Genomic DNA, 22,626 nt, shown 5'->3' with positions numbered 1-22,626 from the left:
CCCTGTGTGGGTGGCTATCATTCCAACCTACTGAGGGCCTGAATAGAACAAAAAGCAGAGGAAAGGAGGACCCCATTCCCTTCCTCCCTACATGTTCAAGCTGGGACATCAATCTTCTCCTCCTCTTGGACTGAATTTATACATTATATTGGCTCCCCAGTTCTCAACCTCCATAATCTCATCAGTCAATTCCTCATAACAAATGTATATAGTTTGTTTTATATATCTTTCCTATTGGTTCTGTTTCTCAGGAAAACCCTGACTAATATACAAGTCTGATCCCTTGTGCTGCAGACATGGGTGGATTCTTTCCCCAGGTCACATGTAGAGCAAGTTGGTGTAGTGTCGGGCCTGGAACCCAGCTTCCCTGATGCCCCACACCAGATCAAGGACATTTATGAACAGGACGAGCATTTTATTTATTTTTTTTTGCATTTTATTTTTTTAAGATTTATTTATTTATTTGAGAGAGAACACAAGGGTACATGAGTGGGGGGAGAGGGAGAGAATTTCAAGCAGACTCTCCACTGAGCATGGAGCCTGACACAGGGCTTGATCTCATGACCCTGAGATCATGACCTGAGCTGAAATTAAGAGTTGGGACACTCAATTGACTAAGCCACCCAGGTGCCCCCAGGACCAGCATTTTAAAAAGAAAGAAAGAGAGGGGAAAAAAAAAAAAACATGGTTGGCATAGTAACAGACCCTCTCGTGTCCATGTCCTAATCCTATAACCTACGAATATGCTATCTTATAACACTAAAAGGACTTTGCAAATATGAAGAAGTCAAGGATCGTGAGATGGACTGATTATCCCGGATTATGCAAGTTGCCTGATGCAATCATGAGGAACCCTTATATGGGAGAGAGAGAGAGAGAGAGAGAGAGACAGGAGAGTCAGAGAAGATGTGACAAGGGAAGCAGAAGTCAGAGTGACATGCAGGGCACCTCAAGCCAAGGAATAGAAGTTAGTTTCTAGAAAAGATGAGGAAACAAATTATCTCCTAGAGAATCAGGAAAGAACACAACCGTACCAACACCTTTTTAGTCCACTGAGACTTCTTTTTTTCTAAGATTTATTTATTTATTAAAGATGGGTGAGGGGAGAGGCGCAGAGGGAGAGAGGCAGAGGGAGAGAGAAAATCTCCAGCAGACTCCATGCTGGGCATGGAACCTAATACGGGACTCAATCTCACAACTCTGAGATCATGACCAGAGCTGAAGGCAGAGTCTTAACCGACTGCACCCCCAGATGCCCCTAGTCTACTGAGATCTCTGACCTACAGAATGGTAACATAATAAATTTGTGTTGTTTTAAAATGGTATGTTTGTGATCATTTCTTAGTGGCAACAGGAAACCAATATGTAAAGGAAGAAAGGAGGGGAAGAACTATGGGAAGGGAGGATAGTGAGGAAAGGGAAAAGCCTATCATGTCTCCCCAGGGCTCTCCAAGGCTATGATCACTTGAGCCTGGCATCCAGCCTGTGCTCAGCTCATTATAGGCATTAGGTTCCTTGAATCAAATATTAGCAAATACATACACACATGACTTGCCAGGTATGGTCTTAAAGGCTCTGTTTACATTAATAGATTCAGTCCTCACAACACTAGAAAGAAGATACTATTATTATACCCACTTTACAGGGGAGGAGACTAAGGCACTGAGATTCTGAGGAGCTTGCCCAAGGTTACACAGCTAATAGGTGCAAAGCCAGGTTCAAACACAAGTAATTGGGCTCTAGTTTTTTGTTTTTTTAAGATTTATTTATTTATTCCAGAGAGAATAAATAGAGCAGGGTGGGGGAGGAGCAGAGGAAGAGGGAGAGAAGAGTCCCAAGCAGACTCCCTGCTGAGTCCAGAGCCCAACACGGGACTTGATCTCACAACCCTGAAATCAGGAGCAGAGCTGAAACCAAGAGTCGGACACTCAACTGACTATGCCACCCAGGTGTCCCTGGTTCTAGTTTGTATACTTTCTTACTACTGCCTGTGCCTCTGAAGGGAGGAAAGGAGGGGGAAAGGAAGGTAAGAAGAGAGGAAAAATAAGGCTTTCTTTCCTCCAGGGGTTTTCAGTGTCTATCTGGTTTCAAAGGCAGTCTCCATACTGGAGCCACTCCATCCAACAGGTCATGGAGCATGGAGCATGGGGTCACTCAACTCCAGGGGTTCTATCAGCATGCCTGCTGGTATTTATTGCCCCCATCCAGCTGCCTGGGAGGGACTGAGGAGACCCTGGCACCCAGCTCTAACAAGCATGTGGAAATGGATGGGTCACATATAAGCCAATTACAGCTGGCAGCCAGGTTTGGGGAAATCACTTTCCCTGGAACCAATTGGGAGCCCGTTTTGGAGATAAAAGGGACAGCACATTAGTCTCTGTGGTCAGAAGCAGCTTTCATGCATTTCACGGAGCAAAAGGAACCTGAAACATTTTGAAATGAGAAAATGGGGTACGGCCAAATTGCTCAGTCAAGGCATTTAAAGGGTCTTTAGCGTGACATTCCATACAGGACCTAGTATCTTGTTCAAGCATGCAGGTAGAAACTAACATCTGTCCATCTAGAATGTGTGCATATTACTTTCCTTACATGCCTCACATATGTCATTTAATGTTGTTGTCATTAAGACATTCCATCACGTATCCATAGAAATGAGGAGTAGGGAAGCCCTAAATAATTGAAATTCCCAGGTAAACTGAAATCTCATTATTTGCAATTAAACTTTCTTTCCCATCTGAGGTTTTGTTTGTTGTTGGTTTTTCTTTTTCATCAGCATCAATTTCAGAAAGTTAAATACTAGCACTTCAATAAAAGCCTATGTTTCAGAATCATAGACTCGGAGAATTGCATACTTGAAAGGAGTTAGAAATCATTAAATCTAACCTAGAGGGAGAGTCAGACTGAAATGTTTAGGGGAAGCTTCAGGGCAAATCTGGAACAGGATGAGCATTTTTAGCTTAGAGCTGATTTTTTTGTCTGAGAACATTATATGGCCTATAATAAGTGACCAGTCAGCTTCTGCTTGAATGCAGCCAGTAATGGGGAACTCATTACTCAAAATGACTCAATCTAATCCTGTACATCTCTAATCTAAAGAAGAAAAAAAATCCTTTCTTGTATCAACCACTTTGAATATCTCCAATGAGGTCATGACTTCCTAAGGACCAAATGACTTTCAGAAATTGTCTCCAAGATGTGCCTTTAGTGTCTCCCCAGACTCAAGGTCAAAAGTGTAGTCACCAAAATACACACACACACACACACACACACACACACTCTCTCTCTCTCTCTCTCTCTCTCTATCATCTATCATCTATCTATCTATCTCTATCTCTCTATCTCTCTCTCTCTCTCTTTTACTGGCCTGACATCTCTGCAAATAACCAGTCCAATTATAACATTAAAGGAAGACAAAGAAGATCAAGATGTAAAGAAAGGGAAAGTTGAAGGAGGAGAAGAGAGTGGAAGAAGGACAAAGAAGAAGGGAAGAGGAAAAAGAGAAGGAGGAATAGAAGAAAGAAAAGGAGATGGGATGGTGTGCAGTTTCACAAGACCATGTGGGCACTAAGCTGCTCCGCTCTATTAAAGGGGAAAGTCAGATCTGGAGGTATTATCATTGTCCATAGACATTCAATAGAACACTATACAGTCTTTTATAAAAAATCATGTTTTACAGGGCGCCTGAGTGGCTCAGTAGGTTGGGTGTTCAACTCTTAATTTCAGTTCAGGTCATGATCTCAGGGTCATAAGATCAAGCCCCATGTTGGGACTCCATGCTAGAACCTGCTTAGGACTCTCTCTCTCCCTCTCCCCCTTCTCTCTCTCTCTCTCTCTCTCTCTCTTTCTGCCTTTCTTTTAAAAAACCATGTTTTTGGGACACCTGGGTGGCTCAGCAGTTGAACACCTGCTTTTGCCTCAGAGTGTGATCCTGCTGTCCCGGGATCGAGTCCCACATCAAGCTCCCTGCATGGAGCCTGCTTCTTTTTCTGCCTGTGTCTCTGTCTCTCTCTGTGTGTGTCTCATGAATAAATAAATAAGATCTTTTTAAAAATCATGTTTTACAAAAACCAGTAGAAGAATAAATATTGGAAAAATTCATAATAATATATTCCAAATACAAGGTTTCAAGGCATGTAGAGCATAACTTTGTTTTTTAGAGCTCTTTGTTATTTCTTCCTATCTATACACAAAGTAGCTATTATTATCAATAAACATAGATTTATCCATATATGCAGTAGTTCTCTCTGGGTAATGGGGTAATGGTAATGGGGTAATGACACAATGATCTGAATATATACATACATACATGATATTTTTAGCATTGCTTTCTTTGTCTTTAAAATTAAGATTACTTTTATAATAACTTTTTAAATATTAATTTAAAAAATTAAACACGGGGTGCCTGGGTGGCTAATTTGGTAGAACATGTGATGCTTAATCTTACATTATGAGTTCAAGCCCCACATTGGGCCTAGAGCTTACTTAAACAATTTTTTTTTATTTTTTAAAAGATTTTATTTATTTATTTGAGACAGAGAGAGTGAGCATGAACAAGAGGGGAGAGACAGAGGGAGAGGGAGAAGCAGACTCCCTGCTGAGCAGGGAGCCCTATATGGGACTCAATCCCAGACCCCTGGGATCATGAGCTGAGCCAAAGGCAGACACTTAACCAACTGAGCCACTCAGGCACCCAACAAATTTTAAAAATAATAAAAATTAATCCCATCCTGAGAGAGAGAAACATTCTGTACTTCTGCTCTATATGCTAAGTTATTTTTGATATGGGAAAAGGGGATCCAGCTATTTGGGGTCCCATCTAGAATTGAAGAATTTCAGTGGTGTAAGGTGATTCTGTGATGGTTTCATTGAATCCTTTCAGAAGCATTGCAAAATTGAGTTCCAGGAATATAAAGGACCTGCCCAAACTCACACAGCTATAGTAACTGGCAAGTCTCTTGTGAAACCAAGGTTGCAACCACACAAAGCCAAAATACTTCTCTTCTTCAAGCATTGTGTGAAAAATTCAATTCGTGAGGCACAGAAAAGGGACCACAGGGGTATCCCTTCCAGCTAGAAATGATGCCTAAACATCTATGAATCTGTATGACCCATTTTAACCAGGTCCAAACTGTGGCACTAGCCTTTAAAGCACTTAGACCACTGGCCAGGATCAGTGGCATGTAGCCCTAACAGATGAAGACAGGCAGTCTGGCTATGGCTAACAATCTAAACACCACTTACAGTGTCCACGCTGTTAGATTGTTCAGCACTCCCTTAGTGATGTAAGGAATTTTTTTTGTAGACAAATAGCAGGGCTAGCTTCAAATACCCTTCAGAAACCATCCTGAAGCTTCCCCCTTGAGTACCAAGGGAGAGACCTTCAAAGATAGGGGCATGATACTTAACATGCTAACTCCCCCTAAAAAGCTGCAAGTCAAATCTATAGCAGGTCTGTATGCAAGGTGAAACTGATCTGTTTCAAAACTTGCTTTCTAATCAAAAGCAACGATAAAACCATAGTCACACCATGGCAGGACTGGACTGGATCTTGAAAAACATCCAACCCATCTCTTGCTTTACAGATGAAGAAATTGAGATCCTTCACTTCTTAGAGTCCACATCACCTCCATTGAAAGACCAGTGTCTGCTCTCTTAATAGACTGTAAACTTACAGAAGAAGGGGGACCATGTCTTTCTTGTTTGGTGTGATGGATCCATGGATGGATTCCCAAGATTACAAAGCACATTAATGTCAGAGCTGAGGCTAGCATCCAAACCTTCTAATTTTCAGCCCCGTTGTTCCCAATATTTTATAGTCAAACCTCATTATGTTGAGGACCAATGTTGTTCATATTGGTCAACATTGACCAATCTACCACCTCAGAACACTTGACTTAAAAGGACTGTTAGCTACATCCAAAAATGAAATCTACCCGTGAAGGATAGTTTCCACTTGTTGGATTTTCAAAAGAAATATACATTTATTCATTCATTCAAAAGATACTTTCTGAACACCTAATATGTGCCAGATCTTATGCCAGGCAGTTGCCACATTTTGTTAGGGAATTAGGATTATATACAATGTTATCTTCATTTCATTATTTTCTGAACATTCTATAATGTAATATTTTATTTATGAATCAAAAAAATATTCAAAAAACAATCGAAAATAAATAACATTCTATGTGTTCAGCAAATTTTTTTAACTTTCAGAATAATAACAATATCTTGGGAGTGTCCTGCCAAGTAACTATTGGAGGACAACGTTCATATTGATCTGTAAGTACTGATTCAAGTGTGGAAAATGGGTATCCTGATCCTAGACACATCTGTAATATTCCACCAGCAAAACCTATTTCTTGACATGGGACCAGTCTTTCCTAATTCCATAGAAAGTTCCTCTGTCTGGGCAGCCTTGGATGGCTCAGCGGTTTAGCACTGCCTTCAGCTCAGGTCGTAATCTTGGAGTCCCAGGATCAAGTTCCATGTCAGGCTCCCTGCTTCTCCCTCTGCCTGTGTCTCTGCCTCTCTCTCTCTCTCTCTCTCTCTCTCATGAATAAATAAATAATCTTTAAAAAAATTGCCTCTGTCAGAAGATGCCCAACTGAGGCCAGCTACAGGAGTGCTAGCAGGAACTCAAGAGTGAGCAACTGTTGCCACTGACTCCATGCAATGGGCAGAGTTGTTCTTGCTTGAAGATCTCCTGACATAAAAGATGAGCATTTTTCCCCCAAAGGCTTGAGAACTGAAAGGATAGAGGAAGGAAGAAGGAAAGAGGAAGGAAGGAAGGAAGGAAGGAAGGAAGGAAGGAAGGAAGGAAGGAAGGAAGGAAGGAAGGAAGGAAGGAAGGAAAGGAGAGAGGAAGGAAGGGAAGGAAAGAGGGAGGGAGGGAAGGAAGGGAAGGAGGGAGGGAGGGAGGAAGGGAGGGAAGGAAGGGAAGGAGGGAGGGAGGAGGGGAGGGAGGGAGGGAAGGGAAAGGGAAGGAAGAAGTGATTTTCAAAACAATCAAAGGTAATTGAAGAGTGCCAGAGAGGTCTTCTGAACCTTTGGAACTCTCCTGATCACCTGAAACTAATCTCTCCTTGTAAGTCCCCTTCTTAACACCTGACTTTCCACTTTTATAGGCTTATTGCTTTAGATAAGGGATTAGCAAACTACAGCCCACAAGCCAGAGTTAGCCTGTATCCTGCTTTGTAAATAAAGTTTTATTGGAACACAGCCACACCATTTCTTTATCGTCTATGTCAGGTTTCATATTATAATAGCAGAATTGAATCCTTGCAACAGAGACCTGGTGGCCTGCAAAGTGGAAAACACTACCTGGCCCTTTACAGAAAAAGTTTGCTAAACCTCACTTTAGATCTTTCTTTTTTAAAATATCATTGGTATGCAACACTTTATTAGTCAGTTATACTTCAGCATAAATTAGTTTATCCCAACGGCGCTTTGCTGTTTTGATAGGGGAAAGGAAGAGAGAAGTTGAGGATGCTAGCTGTGTTGGAGAGAATGTCTGAAGGTAGAAAATGAGCACAGAAAGGAAAAAATGGGAGTGTGGTAAATAGATTCCATCTATTTTGCAGTCCTGCTTGCTCTGAGATTAAAATGGAGATGAGTCTAAGAACTAAGGACTGTCAAGGTTTGAATAGTGAGAATGTCAGACTTTAGAATCAAACCCAAATGGCCCTCTTTTTCAATTAAAAGAAAACTCAATATTCTGATTTTTCTTTCACATAACAGGTCTGTCTGCTTTCAGACATGTCACTTTACTTCCATTTCTCTGTGTCCAGAGTGTTAAAGAAATTGTTTTAGATTCCACCCATCCCAAGTTACACACTTCTGATTTTTTTTTTTTTCTCAACTGACCTCATTTAGCAGGGTGGAAGGCAGCTTTTCCTAGTCTATTAAGACTTCAATAAAATCATCCATTTCTAGTTAACTGGAATAGTATTCACATTTAGACCTGCATATTAATTGGCTGATAACGAGATGATAAAGCTGCTTTTCTCTGCAGGTGTACCAATCAATTTCAATGAAACTGAAAAAATGAGTTCTTGTTGCATCTGAAATTAAAAAGTGATTTATATTTTCTAATAAAGTGCTTTTCATTGATCTCCTTCTGAAAATGTATGGTTTCATTTGCACCCTTTTAAATTATAATAGTTTCCGTTTGTAAAAGAATGATTTTCCAATATCATTCCTGCTTTCAATTGATGATTAACTTTAATATAGATTTGAAGGAGAAAGTGGGGGGTAGGTTATTAAGAACCTCCATCCCCTCTCCCCAAAATAACCCTGCTATTTTTAATGACCTTAATATCCTCGGACTACAGAATTCTTTTCCTAAATACAGTGCTGTCAGTGGAAGTTATGTTTTTCCCCCAAGAAATTCATTTTTCTATTTCACAACTTTCCTTTTGTCATAGAATTTTATGCCTGTGTCAACTGTTTTCCATTTCTGTTATGTCAGCCTGGCTTCAGGGCAAATGTGGAAAGAAGAGGTTTTTGGTTTGTTGGTTTTGGGGTTGTTGTTTTTTTTTTTTTTTTTTTTTTTAATTTCTTCCCCGTCACTGACAACAAATTCTGACTTAGAGGTGCTCATGGAATCCTGTTGTTATCAGCTGAGTTCTGGCAGATGTGAAAACTGGCAGAGCAATTATATTTCACTTTAATTTAGTATTATGATCTTCTGAGCCATAATAATTAAGCAGCCATGAAAGGAAGCTATATTCTGAACATGTGATGGAAAATTGCAGAGTCCAGGGCTGGACACTGTTGAGAAAGCAGGGTCATCTCATTTATCACCCAACCAGAGGCACCTGAATTCATATTCAGGCTGGAGATTCTTTGCAAACAGGTGTGGAGTGAAGTCAAGAGACCATATGGGTATTAGATCTAATTTAAAACAGATACCGAAGGTTTTGTCCATTTATCCACATAGGAGACAAATGTTAGCTGATGAATGGATTAATGGATGGATGGATGAATTTATGAAAGGAAGATTATCTTTGCAGCTCTCACGCACTGATCACCTTTGTGATATGATTTTAGTGCCCCTTACGCAAAAATATTTCCCTCTTTCCAAGTCTCACAGTACCTGTTCAGGTAAACAATTCCCCATTAGTCCCAGATGTTTGTGTTTAGATTAACTATTACTCTCTTCTAATTTCTTTTTTTAAATATTCTTTGGGGCATCTGGCTGGCTCAGTCTGAAGAGTGTGACTCTTAATCTTGGGGTCGTGAGTTTGAGCTCCATGTTGGAGGTAGATTACATAAATATATAAAACCTTTTTAAAAATGTTCCTTGAAAGGACAAGACTTGGATGGCTAATACTGCAGCATGGATTTGGTCATCACCTGCCTTCCCATGTACCAGGAAACTGGACTTCCCATGTACCAGGAAACTGGACTACCTAATGACAATGGGCATGACACCAAGGGCAGGAACATGGCAAAAGGTTAGAAAAAGTGGTGCAGGGGTAGGTGGTGATGAAGAAATCCTCTCAGCTTGCAGAGGACTCTGTTTCTAGTTACACTCCCCCGTAGACACTCCAGGTGCTTCCCTGGTCTCCAGCCATCCTTTATCTTTCAAAGAATTGTCCACCAATTTCTCAGATCCTTGACAATCAAGATCAGATAGGATTTATGACTTCTGTTCCCAATAGGAATTTTTTTAAATATGAAAAAAATATATAAACAAAAATAAAATATAATTATAAAATATGTTATAATTTATACAAATCACATATACACATATAATTATTTATGGTACATAATCATATAAAACAATATCATTATGCAGTAGTAAATAATATATTATATATAAATAAAAAGAGGGACACCTGGGTAGCTCAGTCAGTTAAGTGTCTGCCCTACCGCTCAGGTCATGATCCCAGGGTCCTGGAATCCAGCCCCACATCAGCCTCCCTGCTCAGTGAGGAGTCTGCTTCTGCCTCTCCCTCTGTGCTCTCTCTCTCTCTCTCAAGTAAATAAATAAAATCATTTTTAAAAAGTTATAAGAGCCTGGGTGGCTCAGCAGTTTAGTACTGCCTTCACGCTAAAGTTTGAGCTCCACGCCAGGGCATGGTCCTGGAGACCTGGGATGGAGTCCCACGTCGGGCTCCCTGAATGGGGCCTGTTTCTCCCTCTGCCTGTGTCTCTGCCCCTCTCTCTCTCTCTCTCTGTATCTTTCATGAATGAATGAATAAAATCTTAAATAAATTAATAAATAAATAAATAGTTATAAGAAGACATAAAAAGGAGAGGAAGAAGTTTCATTGAGCACTTTCTGTATGCCATGTGCATTCTGTGCATTATCTGCCTCAGTCCTCAACATAATGCCACTCCTGTGTCCATCAGGCGAGATGAGCTGTTCCCCCAGGGCTGCACAGCAAGTAAAGGATTTGAACCCAGAAATACATGACTCCCTGATGTTTATGCTCCAAATTCCTTTTCCACCTACTTCAGGCTGCTATTAAAAATAAACACTTTAGGGAAGTTCTAATAGGGCAAATAACTCATATTTCTTCCACAGATGAATTGCAAGGATAAAAGGAAGGAGGAGAGGTGCCTGGGTGCCTCAGTCAGTTGAGTGGCTGCCTGGTGATTTTAGCTCAGGTCGTGATGTTAGTATTGTGGGATGGAGCCCTGTATCTGGCTCCACACTCAGCAGGGAGTCTGCTTGTCCATTTCCCTCCACACCCCTCCCCTCTCAAATACATAAATAAAATCTTTTTAAAAAAAGAAAGGTGGAAGAATCTGTAAATTAAAAGGGAACTAAAGAGATCTATCAACCAAATGCAATATGGGTTTTTCTTAGGTTCCTACTCAAACCACTCATTTAAAGAGAACAGAAAGTGGGGGGTACCTGGGTGACTCAGTTAAGCACCTGACTGTTGATCTCAGCTCAGGTCATGATCTCAGGGTTGTGAGATAGAGCCTCATGTCTGGCTCCTTGCTGGGTGTGGAGCCTACTTAAGATCCTCTTTCTTTCTCCCTCTTCCCCTCTCCTCCCAAAAAAAAAAAAAAAAGAAAAGAAAAGAAAAGAAAAAAAGAAAAGAAAAGAAAAGAATGGAAGGAAGATGAGAGAGAGAGAGAGAGGACTTTATGGGTATTTGGTGGTATGGATATTTGATAATATGAAAGCATTCTTGTTAATATGTTCTGGTTGATAGTAATATCCTGCTTATTTTCTTAAACAAAAGAGTCATATTTCAGTAGTATTTGCAGTCAAAATGACGTGTTATCTGATATCAGCTTCCAAGTCAGCCAGCGGGAAGGGAGAAGATAGATAAACAAGGTCGGCCTGTGTTCATTATTGCTGAAGCAGGGTGTTGAGTACCAAGAGTTTCATTTTACTAATCTTTCAATTTATGTATGTTTGAAATTTTCTATAATATAAAGATTGTAAAAAAATAAATAAAATGAAAAAATGAAAGGGAAAATTACACTTTTTTAAAAATGGATTGATGCACAACTCTATGAATATAATAAAAAGCATTGAATGCAATACTTTAAAAGACTGAACTTTACAAGATGTGAATTACAGCTCAGGAAAGTTTTTTTAAATCATGTAAGTAAAGAGACTAATATGAGGTACAGCCAATCACATCACTTTCCCAAATTTTCTTTTTTTAAAAGATTTTATTCATTTATTCATTGAGAGACACAGAGAGGCAGAGATACAGGCAGAGGGAGAAGCAGGCTCCTTCCAGGGAGCCCGACATAGGACTTGATCCCAAGACCCCAAGATCACATCCTGAGCCAAAGGCAGATGCTCAGCCACTGAACCACCCACGCATCCCATTTTCCCAAATTTTCATCTAATATCTCTTAGTACACAATTCTTAATAAGCAAACAGCACTATACTTGGAAAAAGAAAAAGAGAACAACTCTGCCCTATTCTGGCCCATCTCGTGAGTTCCGGACTGTTATTGAAATGTTTCGGCACACATCCACCACGATGTCTTCGGGAACTTCAAATAAATTCCCAAACCATAAAAACAAATGAAATTGCTAAAAGCACATACATTTCTCATTCCTCTTTGAAAGGGGAGGAGCTGGTGGAGATTTGATGTGCCATCCCTAAGAGGCTGGGGAAAAAGCTGATATAGGAAGGTGCCATTGTTGAGTGTGTGTGTGTGCCCAGACCTTGGAGGAACTGCTAACATGCCCAGCATGCTCAGGGAAGGGATCAGTTTCTGTCTGATCCAGCATTCTTTGGAATTCCCACCTCCTGCCTGTGCACAGCAATAACCTCCTACCTGGTTTCATTTCCTAGTGGCCAGCCTACTCACATCCCCCTCCATCACACCCTGCACTAATTAGAGCTCTATTAGAGGATCCTTATGCTCTTAAGATAAAAACCAACAGTGTAACCATAGCCTAAAATGTCCAGCATTGTGTGGTCTCTCTTTCTCCAGTGTCATTCCATACCCATGTCTATCTCTCTCCAAGCTCCAGGAACACTGACTGACCTTCTTCAGTCAATAGTCAAAAGTCTTGCCACCACAGGGCCTTTGCAAATGCTGATCCCTCAGCATGGCTAACACCTACCCACCCCTGAGATAATTGAGATCTCAACACCACAAAGCTTTTCTCAGAATAAGCTTCTCTGGTGTCCTGCAGTCAAACTCCCCCATTATTGGTTCCAACACATTTGTCACAGTTGGAATACCACATTTATTTGACTATTTGACTAGTGTCCTGACAAGGATGTAAGCCTCATGAAGAGTGAAATTATATCTCCTTTTGCTCACCACTCCACAAAGTCTGGTATGGTAAGCACAGAATGTTCATCAAATAAAAAAAAAAAAGGAATTCATGAAAAAGGAATGAATGAAGGGATGGATCAATGAAATCTCCAAATACTGACCTCTATGATCACTTTTTGTTAAGAACTTACACAGTCTTCATGAGAATATGTCCTCTTGCAAATTGGATAGTTTTCCCCAAAGATGCCAAAAAAAGAAAGAAATTCCACCTCTAAAACAACCCACTAAAAAGAACTCATCAGTGGCCTTCTCTCTGTGGCACAAATCCATTTCATGGAAAGAATTTTTAGTACTTTAATGGTGCCTTTTCTGCCCTATAGCATATGACAATACAGAGCAATTAGCTCTACAACTATAATATGAAAAGGTTCAAATGCATTGAAATTGGAATTGATTCCTATTTAATCTATGTTTTCATGGGCAATACTTAGGCTTTTCTGAGCCAGCTCATTTAGAAAGGACATGTTCGTAAGGCTTTGGGGATGTTGAAACTCCTCTTCTCCAGGAGAAGAAGGGCCAGAACTCACCTTCATTCTAGCTTGATTTTCCCTAGAGTTATTGTTCCCTCTACAGGTATGCCCTAAATTTGGATCTTGACTCACCTGGGTTGTAAATGTCTGTTCCCAACTGTGATAATCCCTTCCATCTTACCCATGACTTTCATCCTGACCAAGATTATTGGCCTTAGGGAATCTGTCTTTGTATACTCCAGGGCAGGGGCCCCAACACAATTGGGTACTTTCATACAGGTTAATTTCTGCCAGGAGTGATGACCAGGGAGTAGTTGAGTGGGTAGGAGTCATGGCCTCATCTCTTTGGCCATCCCAGATAATAAAGATACTGTCTATCTTTGGTGAAGTGCAGATGTGCAATGGAATCACTTATGGAGCATTTCAAACCTGCCCAAGTCTCAAACCAGACTTGCAGGTGAGGACTGGATATCAGTGCACTCTTAAAGTACCCCAGGGGTGCCTGGATGGCTCAGTCAGTTAGACGTTTGACTCTGGGTTTCAGCTCAGGTAATGATCTCAGGGTCCTGAGATCAAGCCCCAAGTCAGGCTCCATGCTCAGCGCAGAGTCTGCTTGAGATTCTCTCTTCCCTTCTTCCTCTGCCTCTCCCCCCATTCATGTTCTCTGTCTCTCTCTAAAATAAATAAATCAAAAATCTTTTAAAAAATAATAAAGGACCCCAGTGGTTCTGATGTACAGCATACAGCTAACGTTCAGAGCCACTGATCTATTAGTCTGCATCCGGTAAAGTTCTCTCACCTTAATCCTAAAGGGTTAGCCACAGAAAGTAATGATCACCTTCATTGTACAGATATGAAAACTGTGGCTCAGAGAGGTTAAGTGACTTGCCCAAGAACACACAATTTGCAAGTGGCCTAATTTAGATTCAAAAGGTTTTAGCCTCAAAGTCCTCTAGTCTAGAATGAACAGATAGTATATACTCAATAACCAATAAGAATGATGATTAAAGACAATATAGCCTGAGACTGTTTAGCTGTGTTAGTAATAGGTTGGTAGTGATTTTAACTCATTTTCAAGTATTTTGGAGAATAATCCATTTCTTGTCACCCTTCTGAGGAAAAAGGCCACAGGTGTTCCTTCCAAAAAGTTGTGGTTCATAGTTCATGACCTTGCTGCCCTGTCCACACCTCTGATTGTAGCACACAAGGCCACTTACAACAAGATGGATGGTGATGAATACTTGCTCACTACCTAATTACTATTAATCAGCAGCTCAAAACAGACTTTGGCATAGGGCATGTAAGGGCAAAGAGGTGGGAAAAGGCAGCAGAAGGGAAGAGGTAGTTGCTGGAAGACAAAAATAGAGGAAGAGCCCTTGAGAAAGCAGCAGAGACAGAAGCCCCAGCTCCAACAGTATCACAAGATAAAGGACTAGCAGGTGAGACCAGATAGCCAGGTCATTATTGCTGCTGTTCCATCCTGAAATCATTCCAGTTGTCTGAGCCCCTGTTGGAGTGACTGCTAAGACAAATTTTTTGTCTCCTTCACATTTCTGAGTTTTTCTAAGATTACCCATACATACTGTCCTCCTTGTACCTGCAAGTACTGACCAGCACAGTTAGGGAACAGCAATAGTAAGGCATGCTCCCTAAGTACTTCACAGGAAGCTGCTTTAGGCTCTGGCCTCCGGAGGGATGTCTGGATGGCAGGGAGCTTCCCAGAATCCTTTTCATCTCTGAGAAACTGTCGGGCATCCACTGTTCTCCTGGACCACTGCCTGGCGGCTCCACTCTCCGTTCCTTTGCCTGTACTGCCCTCTAGTGTTCACTTCCTACAGCTATCTTTGGGCAACTCTTCTCAGCTGCTGAGTTTAGGAATTCAAAACCTGAAAAGAAACTTCTAACAGGACTATCACTTTGTGAAAATTTGCTGAACGCTATGACACGTTCGCTTTTCCACATGCCCTCAATGCAAAGTATTTTAAAAGTCTATCCATTCACCCATCTATGAAATATTTATTGAGTGCTACCTTAGGATAGGCCTCTTTTTAGATAATAGAAAATACATTTAGGACATCCAAGTGGATATGAGCCCATTCTGGCCCTCATGGAGACCTAGATGGGGACATTGACAATAGACCTCATAAGTGAATGGAAAATGACAACCATGACAGGGTTGCAAAGGACAGGTTCGTGGAGAATAGACTCAGCAAGGGTGTCAGAGAAATGAAATATGAGGGAGGGGATCCCTGGGTGGCTCAGTGGTTTGGCGCCTGCCTTCGGCCTGGGGCGTGGTCCTGGAGTCCCAGGACTGAGTCCTGTCGGGCTCCCTGCGTGGAGCCTGCTTCTCCCTCTACCTGTGTCTCTGCCTCTCTCTCTCTTTCTTTCTCCCTCTCTCTGTGTCTCTCATGAATAAATAAATGAAATCAGAGAGAAAGAAAGAAGAAAGAAGAAAGAAAGAAAGGAAAGAAAGAAAGAAAGAAAGAAAGAAAGAAAGAAAGAAAGAAAGAAAGAAAGAAAGAAAGAAAGAAAAGGGAAGGGCAGAGTTACAATGTCCAGAAGGCTGGAGGAGAAGCAAATGCAAGATCTCAAGAGGGAATGGGAGACAGATAAAGAAGCAAAAGCAGTTCTGTGTTGCCAGAATGTAAAAGGTAGGGATGTAACCATGAGGAGAGAACAGGCTGGAGGGGTAACTGAGGGACAGTCTTTATATGGCCTTCAATAAGAATTTTAATATTTATTAGAACTATCAAAGAGAGTTTATGTGTTTTGTTCATTTTGTGTTGTTGGCATCCATTGTGCGGGGGTGATCAGATGTGTGCTTTGAAAAGATCCCACTGGCTGTGGGATGAAGCTGGGCTGCAGCTGGGTACAGCTTCATTGGAGACTAGTTCAAAGATTATTAATATAATCCAGGTGAAAGAGAATGGCAACCCAGTCCAGGTGATTTTGGCAGAAGTAGAGGAAAGGAGATGGAGTCAAGACAGTAACTGGGCTTGGCAGTGAATTCACATCAGGAGGATGATGAAGGGTGGGATGCATCAAGAATGAATTCAGATCCTAGTTTGAGTAACAAGGATGGATAGTGGTGCTATTTCCTATGAGAAGGAACACTGGGCAGAGAAACAGATTTAGGGGAGCAGGTAAGAGATGAGAGGAGCATGAGTTTTGTTTGGGCAAATTGACTAATGTGTCTTTAGGACATTCAAGTGGATATGTTAGCCCATTCATTTATTCAATAAGTAATCAAAACAAGCCATAGTGAGTGCTTAATATGTTTTAGGCACTTTTATAAGCTTTTTCCTTTATAAAGTTTACATTGAGCTCATCCCCTCGCCTCAGCATAGAATCCTGCCCACCTGTCCCAGTGAAAGTGTTAGCAGTATGCCATCTCAAAATATGCCACGCTGGCATAAGAATTATGTCGAGCTGAATGCACATGCATGGCGAAGAAGCTTATACAGGACAAGCTTTCTGCCCTGCCCTTGTCTAGTTGGAAGCAGAACATAAATTCCCCTGTGAAGGTGTACCCCCTTCCCACTTCTAGTAACAAGAGGGAGAGAACAACCTTCCTACCACAGACAAGATGGTGCTGAGAGAGTCTACACAAACAAATCTTACTAACTCAGATCAACCATTAGATTCCCCATACTTACCTTCCCACAATTTACCAACCATAGAAGTTGAGTCCTTTTCTTTTGTCTTGTTGCTTCTCTACAAAATCAGTTATCCTTTGTTAAAATGCTATATGACCCCAAATTCTAACCACGCCTTTGAGTTACTCATCACTGCCGCTTCTCCCTTGCCCTCTGCCCCCTCTCTCTACTATTGCTTTCTCTCTCAAGTAAATAAATAAAATCTTTTTTTAAAAAATAGCAAGGCAAAATCAACATACATAATAAAGAGCAAGGAAGAAGATGGGAAGGGAGGAGAAGCAGGCAAGCCACAGGTTGGGAGTATGGGAAAGAGTTTGAGGGAATTTGGTAAGAAGTTCAAGGTTAACTCTGGATGTGGGAGAATTGAGTAGGAGAAAGGAAGAAATTTGGGGGTTACTGTGAGTTTTGACATAGACCTTTTAAAAGTTCTTCAATAGAGACTGTAACAATTGAAATTCTTTTATAATTAATTAAATAATATGTATAATTAAATAAAATGTTTAAAATAATAATTAATTTTTTAAAATACTTGTTTATTTGAGCAAAAATCAGTTCAACTGGGGCAGCACCAAACCAGAAGTGATGAGGAGCACTCCTCTGACAAGAGCCAGGGGAAAGACAGAAAAGGTCAGGGTGGTGGCACCTGTTGGTTCAAGTCCCTTAAGCATCCACTCTTCATTTCCAATCAAGTTTATTTTTTAATATTTTATTTACTTATTCATGAGAGACACAGAGAGAGAGGCAGAGACACAGGCAGAGGGAGAAGCAGGCTCCTTGCAGGGAGCCCGATGTGGGACTTGATCCCAGGACCCTGGGACCCTGGGACCACCACCTGAGCCAAAGGCAGACAGACGCTCAACCACTGAGCCACCCAGGTGCCCCTCCAATTAGGTCTTGATCTCAAGGTCAAGAGTTCAAGCTCTGCCCTAGGGATTAAAAAAAGGTGGGGCAGCAAAGAAAGGACAGGAGCTGATTGGCTATAGCTTAAAAATTAGTTGGCTGCTTGTGATTGGTGGTCCTTAGTGATTCAATTCATAACCTTGAGATCGTTTCAGGCTTAGATTTTGGTGTGCTTGTATCAGCTGCCGCAGCATTAGAGCCCCCTCAGTCTAATGCCCTCCTTGTTTAATTAATTTGACAAGCTAGAAGCCAAACCTCCCCCAAAATTCCCCTCCCCAGAGGCAAAACTAATCCTTTCTCACCACCACATCCAAACACACATTGTCACAGAACCATCCTAGATCTCATTTATTCTCCTAAAAGCTCACTCATGTTTCTAAAGTCATCTCCATTCTCATCAGTGCCCTTTCTGTTTCCAGCCTCCCAAGAAGTCATTTGTTCTCCAGAAAGTGCTTCTCTGCCCTGCCATATCCCCTCTTATATAAGCAGCAAATTCTAACAGCCTCCTTGAGTCATAATTTTCTATGAACTCTCCCATACCCAAGTGAATAAAAACCTGGCTTTTTTTTTTTTTTAAGATTTTATTTTTTTAAGCCATCTCTATAGCTGACATGGGGCTCAAACCCACAACCCTAAGATCAAGAGTCACATCTCCAGTGACTGAGCCAGCCAGGGACCTGAAAAACCTGTCTTGTGAGAGGGTTCAGGGCATATTACCATAAAATATGGCACCTTAGCATATTGAATATTGTAAGCTGAAAGAGTCTGAGAAAACAGCAGAAGCAGAGACGTCTCTCTGATCTTCCCTTCCCCTTCCCTCCTGAAGCAGAGAGAGATTCATAAAACCATCACATGAGAGGTGCCCTCCAGATACTTTAAGGAGAGGAGCATCCTTATCTCCTAGATGAAGAAGCACCTTGCTTATTTGTAATACATAGGAAAATGATGGATGTTTGCATATTAAGCTTGTCTCCTGCAGCCTTACTGTAATTGTTTATTAGTTTGAGGGGTTTGAGGTTTTTTGTTTTTTGGTTTTTGGTTTTTGGGGTTTTTTTTAGTTTTTTGGTTGATTCTTTTGTTTTGTTTTGTTTTTTTTGAGAGAGAGAAAGAGGAAGGAGGGGCAGAGAGAGGGGGAGAGAGAGCCCAGTGCAGAGCCCAGTGTAGAACTGGATCTCACCACCCTGAGATCATGACCTGAGCTGAAATCAAGAGTCAGATGCTTAACTGCCTGAGCCATCCAGGCTCCCCTGGTTGATTCTTTCAGGTTTTTCTGCATGGTCATCTCTGTGAACAGTCAGTTTAATTTTTCCCTTTTCAGTCTGTATATCTTTATTTCCTTCTCTTATCTTATTTTTTATCATATTTCATTAGCAAGGACTTTCCACTACAATGTTGAAAAGGAGTAGTAAAAGGAGATATCTTTACCTTATACCTTACCTTAGTGGGAAAACTTCAAGATTCTCACAAGATTAACTACGATGCTAACTGTGCGGTTTGTACATATTCTATATCAAGATGAGGGCATTACTCTGTATTCCTAGTTCAGTGAGAGTTTTTGTTTTTGTTTTAATCATAACTGGGCACTGGATTTTATCAAATCCTTCTGCATCTAATAATATGAGCATGTGATTTTTCCATTTTAGCTTATTGATATAATGGATTACATTAATTGGTTTTTGAACATTGAACCATCCTTGCATAACTGGGATAAATATCACTTTGTCATGATGTATAGTGTATCAGATTAGAGTTGCTAGTATTGTTTGAGGATTTTTGCCCATGCTCATGAGATGTATTCATCTCAGTTTTCTTGTAATGTCTTGGTCTTGTTTTGGTATTAGAGTAATGCTGGCCTTGTAGAGTAACTTGGGAAGTATTCTCTCTGCTTCTATCCTCTGAAAGAAATTGTAGAGAATTAGTATAATTTCTTCCCAGTATAATTTCTATCAAACATTTAGTTTGATAGAATCAAGCAGTGAACCCATTGGGCCTGGTGCTTTCTGTTTTGGAAGATTATGAATTATTGATTCAATTTTTAATAGATCATCTGTTTAGGTAATCATCCATTTCTGATAATGAAATAGGTAAAATAATAGGTCATCTGTTCTGATCACCTGTGTCTTCCTGTGTGAGTTTTGGCAGATTGTGTCTTTTAAGGAATTGGTCCATTTCACCTAGATCATCAAATTTGTAGGAATAGAGTTTTTCATAGAATTCTTTTATTATCTTTTTAATGTCCGTGGGATCTGTAGTGATGTCCCCTATCATTTCTAATTATTAGTCATTTGTGTCCTTTCTCTTTTTTTTGTTGTTGATTAGCCTGGGTAGAGGTTTATTGATTTTACTGACCTTTTCAAAGACTAGCTTTTGGTTTTATATATTTTTCTCTATTGATTTCTTGTTTTCAATTTCTTTCAAGTCTAACTTTTATTATTCTCTTCTGCTTACTATGGATTTAATTTGATATTCCTTTTTCTATTTTCTTTTTTTTTAAGATTTATTTATTTATTTATTTATTTATTTATTTATTTATTCAGAGAGAGAGAGAGAGGCAGAGACAGGCAGAGGAAGAAGCAGGCTCCATGCAGGAAGCCTGACATGGGACTCGATCCCAGGTCTCCAGGATCACACCACAGGCTGCAGGTGGCGCTAAACTGCTGCGCCACTGGGGCTGCCCCCTTTTTCTATTTTCTTAAGGTAGAAAATTAGATTACTGATTTTAGATCTTTCTTCTTTTCCAATACATGCTTTTATTGTTATAAATTATCCTTTAAGTGCTGCTTTTGCTGCAACTCACAAATTGTGTAAGTTGTGTTTTCATTTTCATTTTGTTCAAAATATTTTTTAAATTACTTTTCAGAATTCTTCTTTGACCCATGTTTTATTTAGGATTGTGCTATTTACTCTTTATGTATTTTGGGATGTTCCAGTTACCTTTCTGTTATTGATTTCTAGTATAATTCCATTATGGTCTGAAAGTAGCCATTTCATGATTTCTATTCTTTTAAATTTATTAAGATGTGTCTTATGGCTCAGAATGTGAGCTCTCTCAGTGAATGTTGAGAAGAATATGTATTCTGTGTTCAATGAAGAAGAATACATATTCTGCTGTTCTTGGATGAAGTAGTCTATAGATGTCCATTATATTTAGTTGATTAAGATGCTGTTGAGTGCAACTGTGTCCTTAGTGATTTTCTGCCTGTTGGATCTGTCCATTTCTGATAGAAGGGTATGGATATTTCCAACGAGGATAATGGATTTCATCTATTTCTCCTCACAGTTCTATCAGTTTTTACCTCCTGCAGTGTGATACTCTGTTGTTAGGCACATACACATTAAGGATGATTATATCTTTTTGGAGAACTGATGCCTTTATTATTATGTAATGCCCTTCTTTATCCCTCATAACTCCCTGGTTTGAGGTCTGCTCTGTCTTAAGTCATTATACTGCTCTTGCATTCCCTTGGTTAGTGTTAGAATATTTTTCTTCATTTGTTTACTTTTAATCTATGTGTATCTTTATATTTAAAATGGGCTGTCTGGGGCACCTGGGTGTCTCAGTTGGTTATGCATCTGCCTTCAGCTCAGGTCATGATCCAAGATTGAGCCCCGCGGCAGGTTCCCTGCTCAGTGGGGAGTCTGCTTCTCCCTCTCCTTCCCCCTACTCATGCTCTCTCTCTTTCTCTCTCAAATAAATATTTTTAAAAATTAAAACAAAATGGATTTCTTATAGACAACAGTTAGGTCTTGTTTTATGATCCACTGTGCCTATCTTTATCTTTTAATTGGTGCATTTAGACTAATGACATTCAGGTGATATTAATACAGCTGGATGAAAAAAAAATAATACAGCTGGATGAATATCTACTATATTTGCTTCTGTTTTCTCTTGCTCTTTGTACTTGTTCTTGTCTTCTACTCTTTTTCTGCCTTCTGTGTTTTTTATTGAGCAATTTATATGATTTTATTTTCTCTCCTCTCTTAGTACTTCAGTTATACTTCTTTTTATTATTTTTCCTTTGTTGACTAGCATTTACAATATACATTTACAACTAATTGAAGTCCACTTTCAAATATCAGGCTGGTCTGAATGTAGTGAGTTATCTCAATTGACTGTTCTGTCAGTTACAGATTGCAGTCCTTGTTCTACTTTTTCCCTGCTTCTCATTACTGCACTTGACTAATCTTTAAAACACACACACAGACACACGCACTGTACCACTTCATAAGTTGTGTATCTTATAACAAAATAATCCTAATTTTTATCTCTCATCCTTTGTACCATTGCTGTCATTCATTTTGTTTATATAAAATAAGCACATATATAAGCATATATATATATATATACACAAACACAATACATACATAAGCATACATAATTGAATACATTACTACTACTATTATTATTTTTAACAAATTATCCAATGTTAGATCAACTAAGAAAAAAAAATAAAAGTTTTTATTTTACCTTTACTTAATCTTTCAATGCTCTTCTTTTCTTTGTGTAGATTCAAGTATCTGATCTATATCACTTCCTTTCTCTCTAAAAGAATCTATTTTAATATTTCTTGCAGCCTAGTTCTACTGACAACAAATTACCTCAATTTTAGTTTCTCTGAAAAAGTCTTTATTTTTCTGTTACTTCTGAAGGATAATTTCACAGGGTACAGAATCTTTGGTTGATCTCTTTTTTTCTCTCAACACATTAAATATTCATTCCATGCTCTTCTTGTTTGCACAGTTTCTGGGGAGAACACAGATGTAATTCTTATCTTTGTTCCTCTATAAGTCAAATTTTCTCCCTTTCTTTCAGAATTTTTTCTTTATCT

This window comes from Canis lupus, chromosome 2 (assembly GCF_003254725.2).
Source record: "Canis lupus dingo isolate Sandy chromosome 2, ASM325472v2, whole genome shotgun sequence".
NCBI classification, from domain to species: domain Eukaryota; kingdom Metazoa; phylum Chordata; class Mammalia; order Carnivora; family Canidae; genus Canis; species Canis lupus.
The sequence above is the reverse complement of the archived record's forward strand: the minus strand, read 5'-3'. Positions refer to the sequence as shown.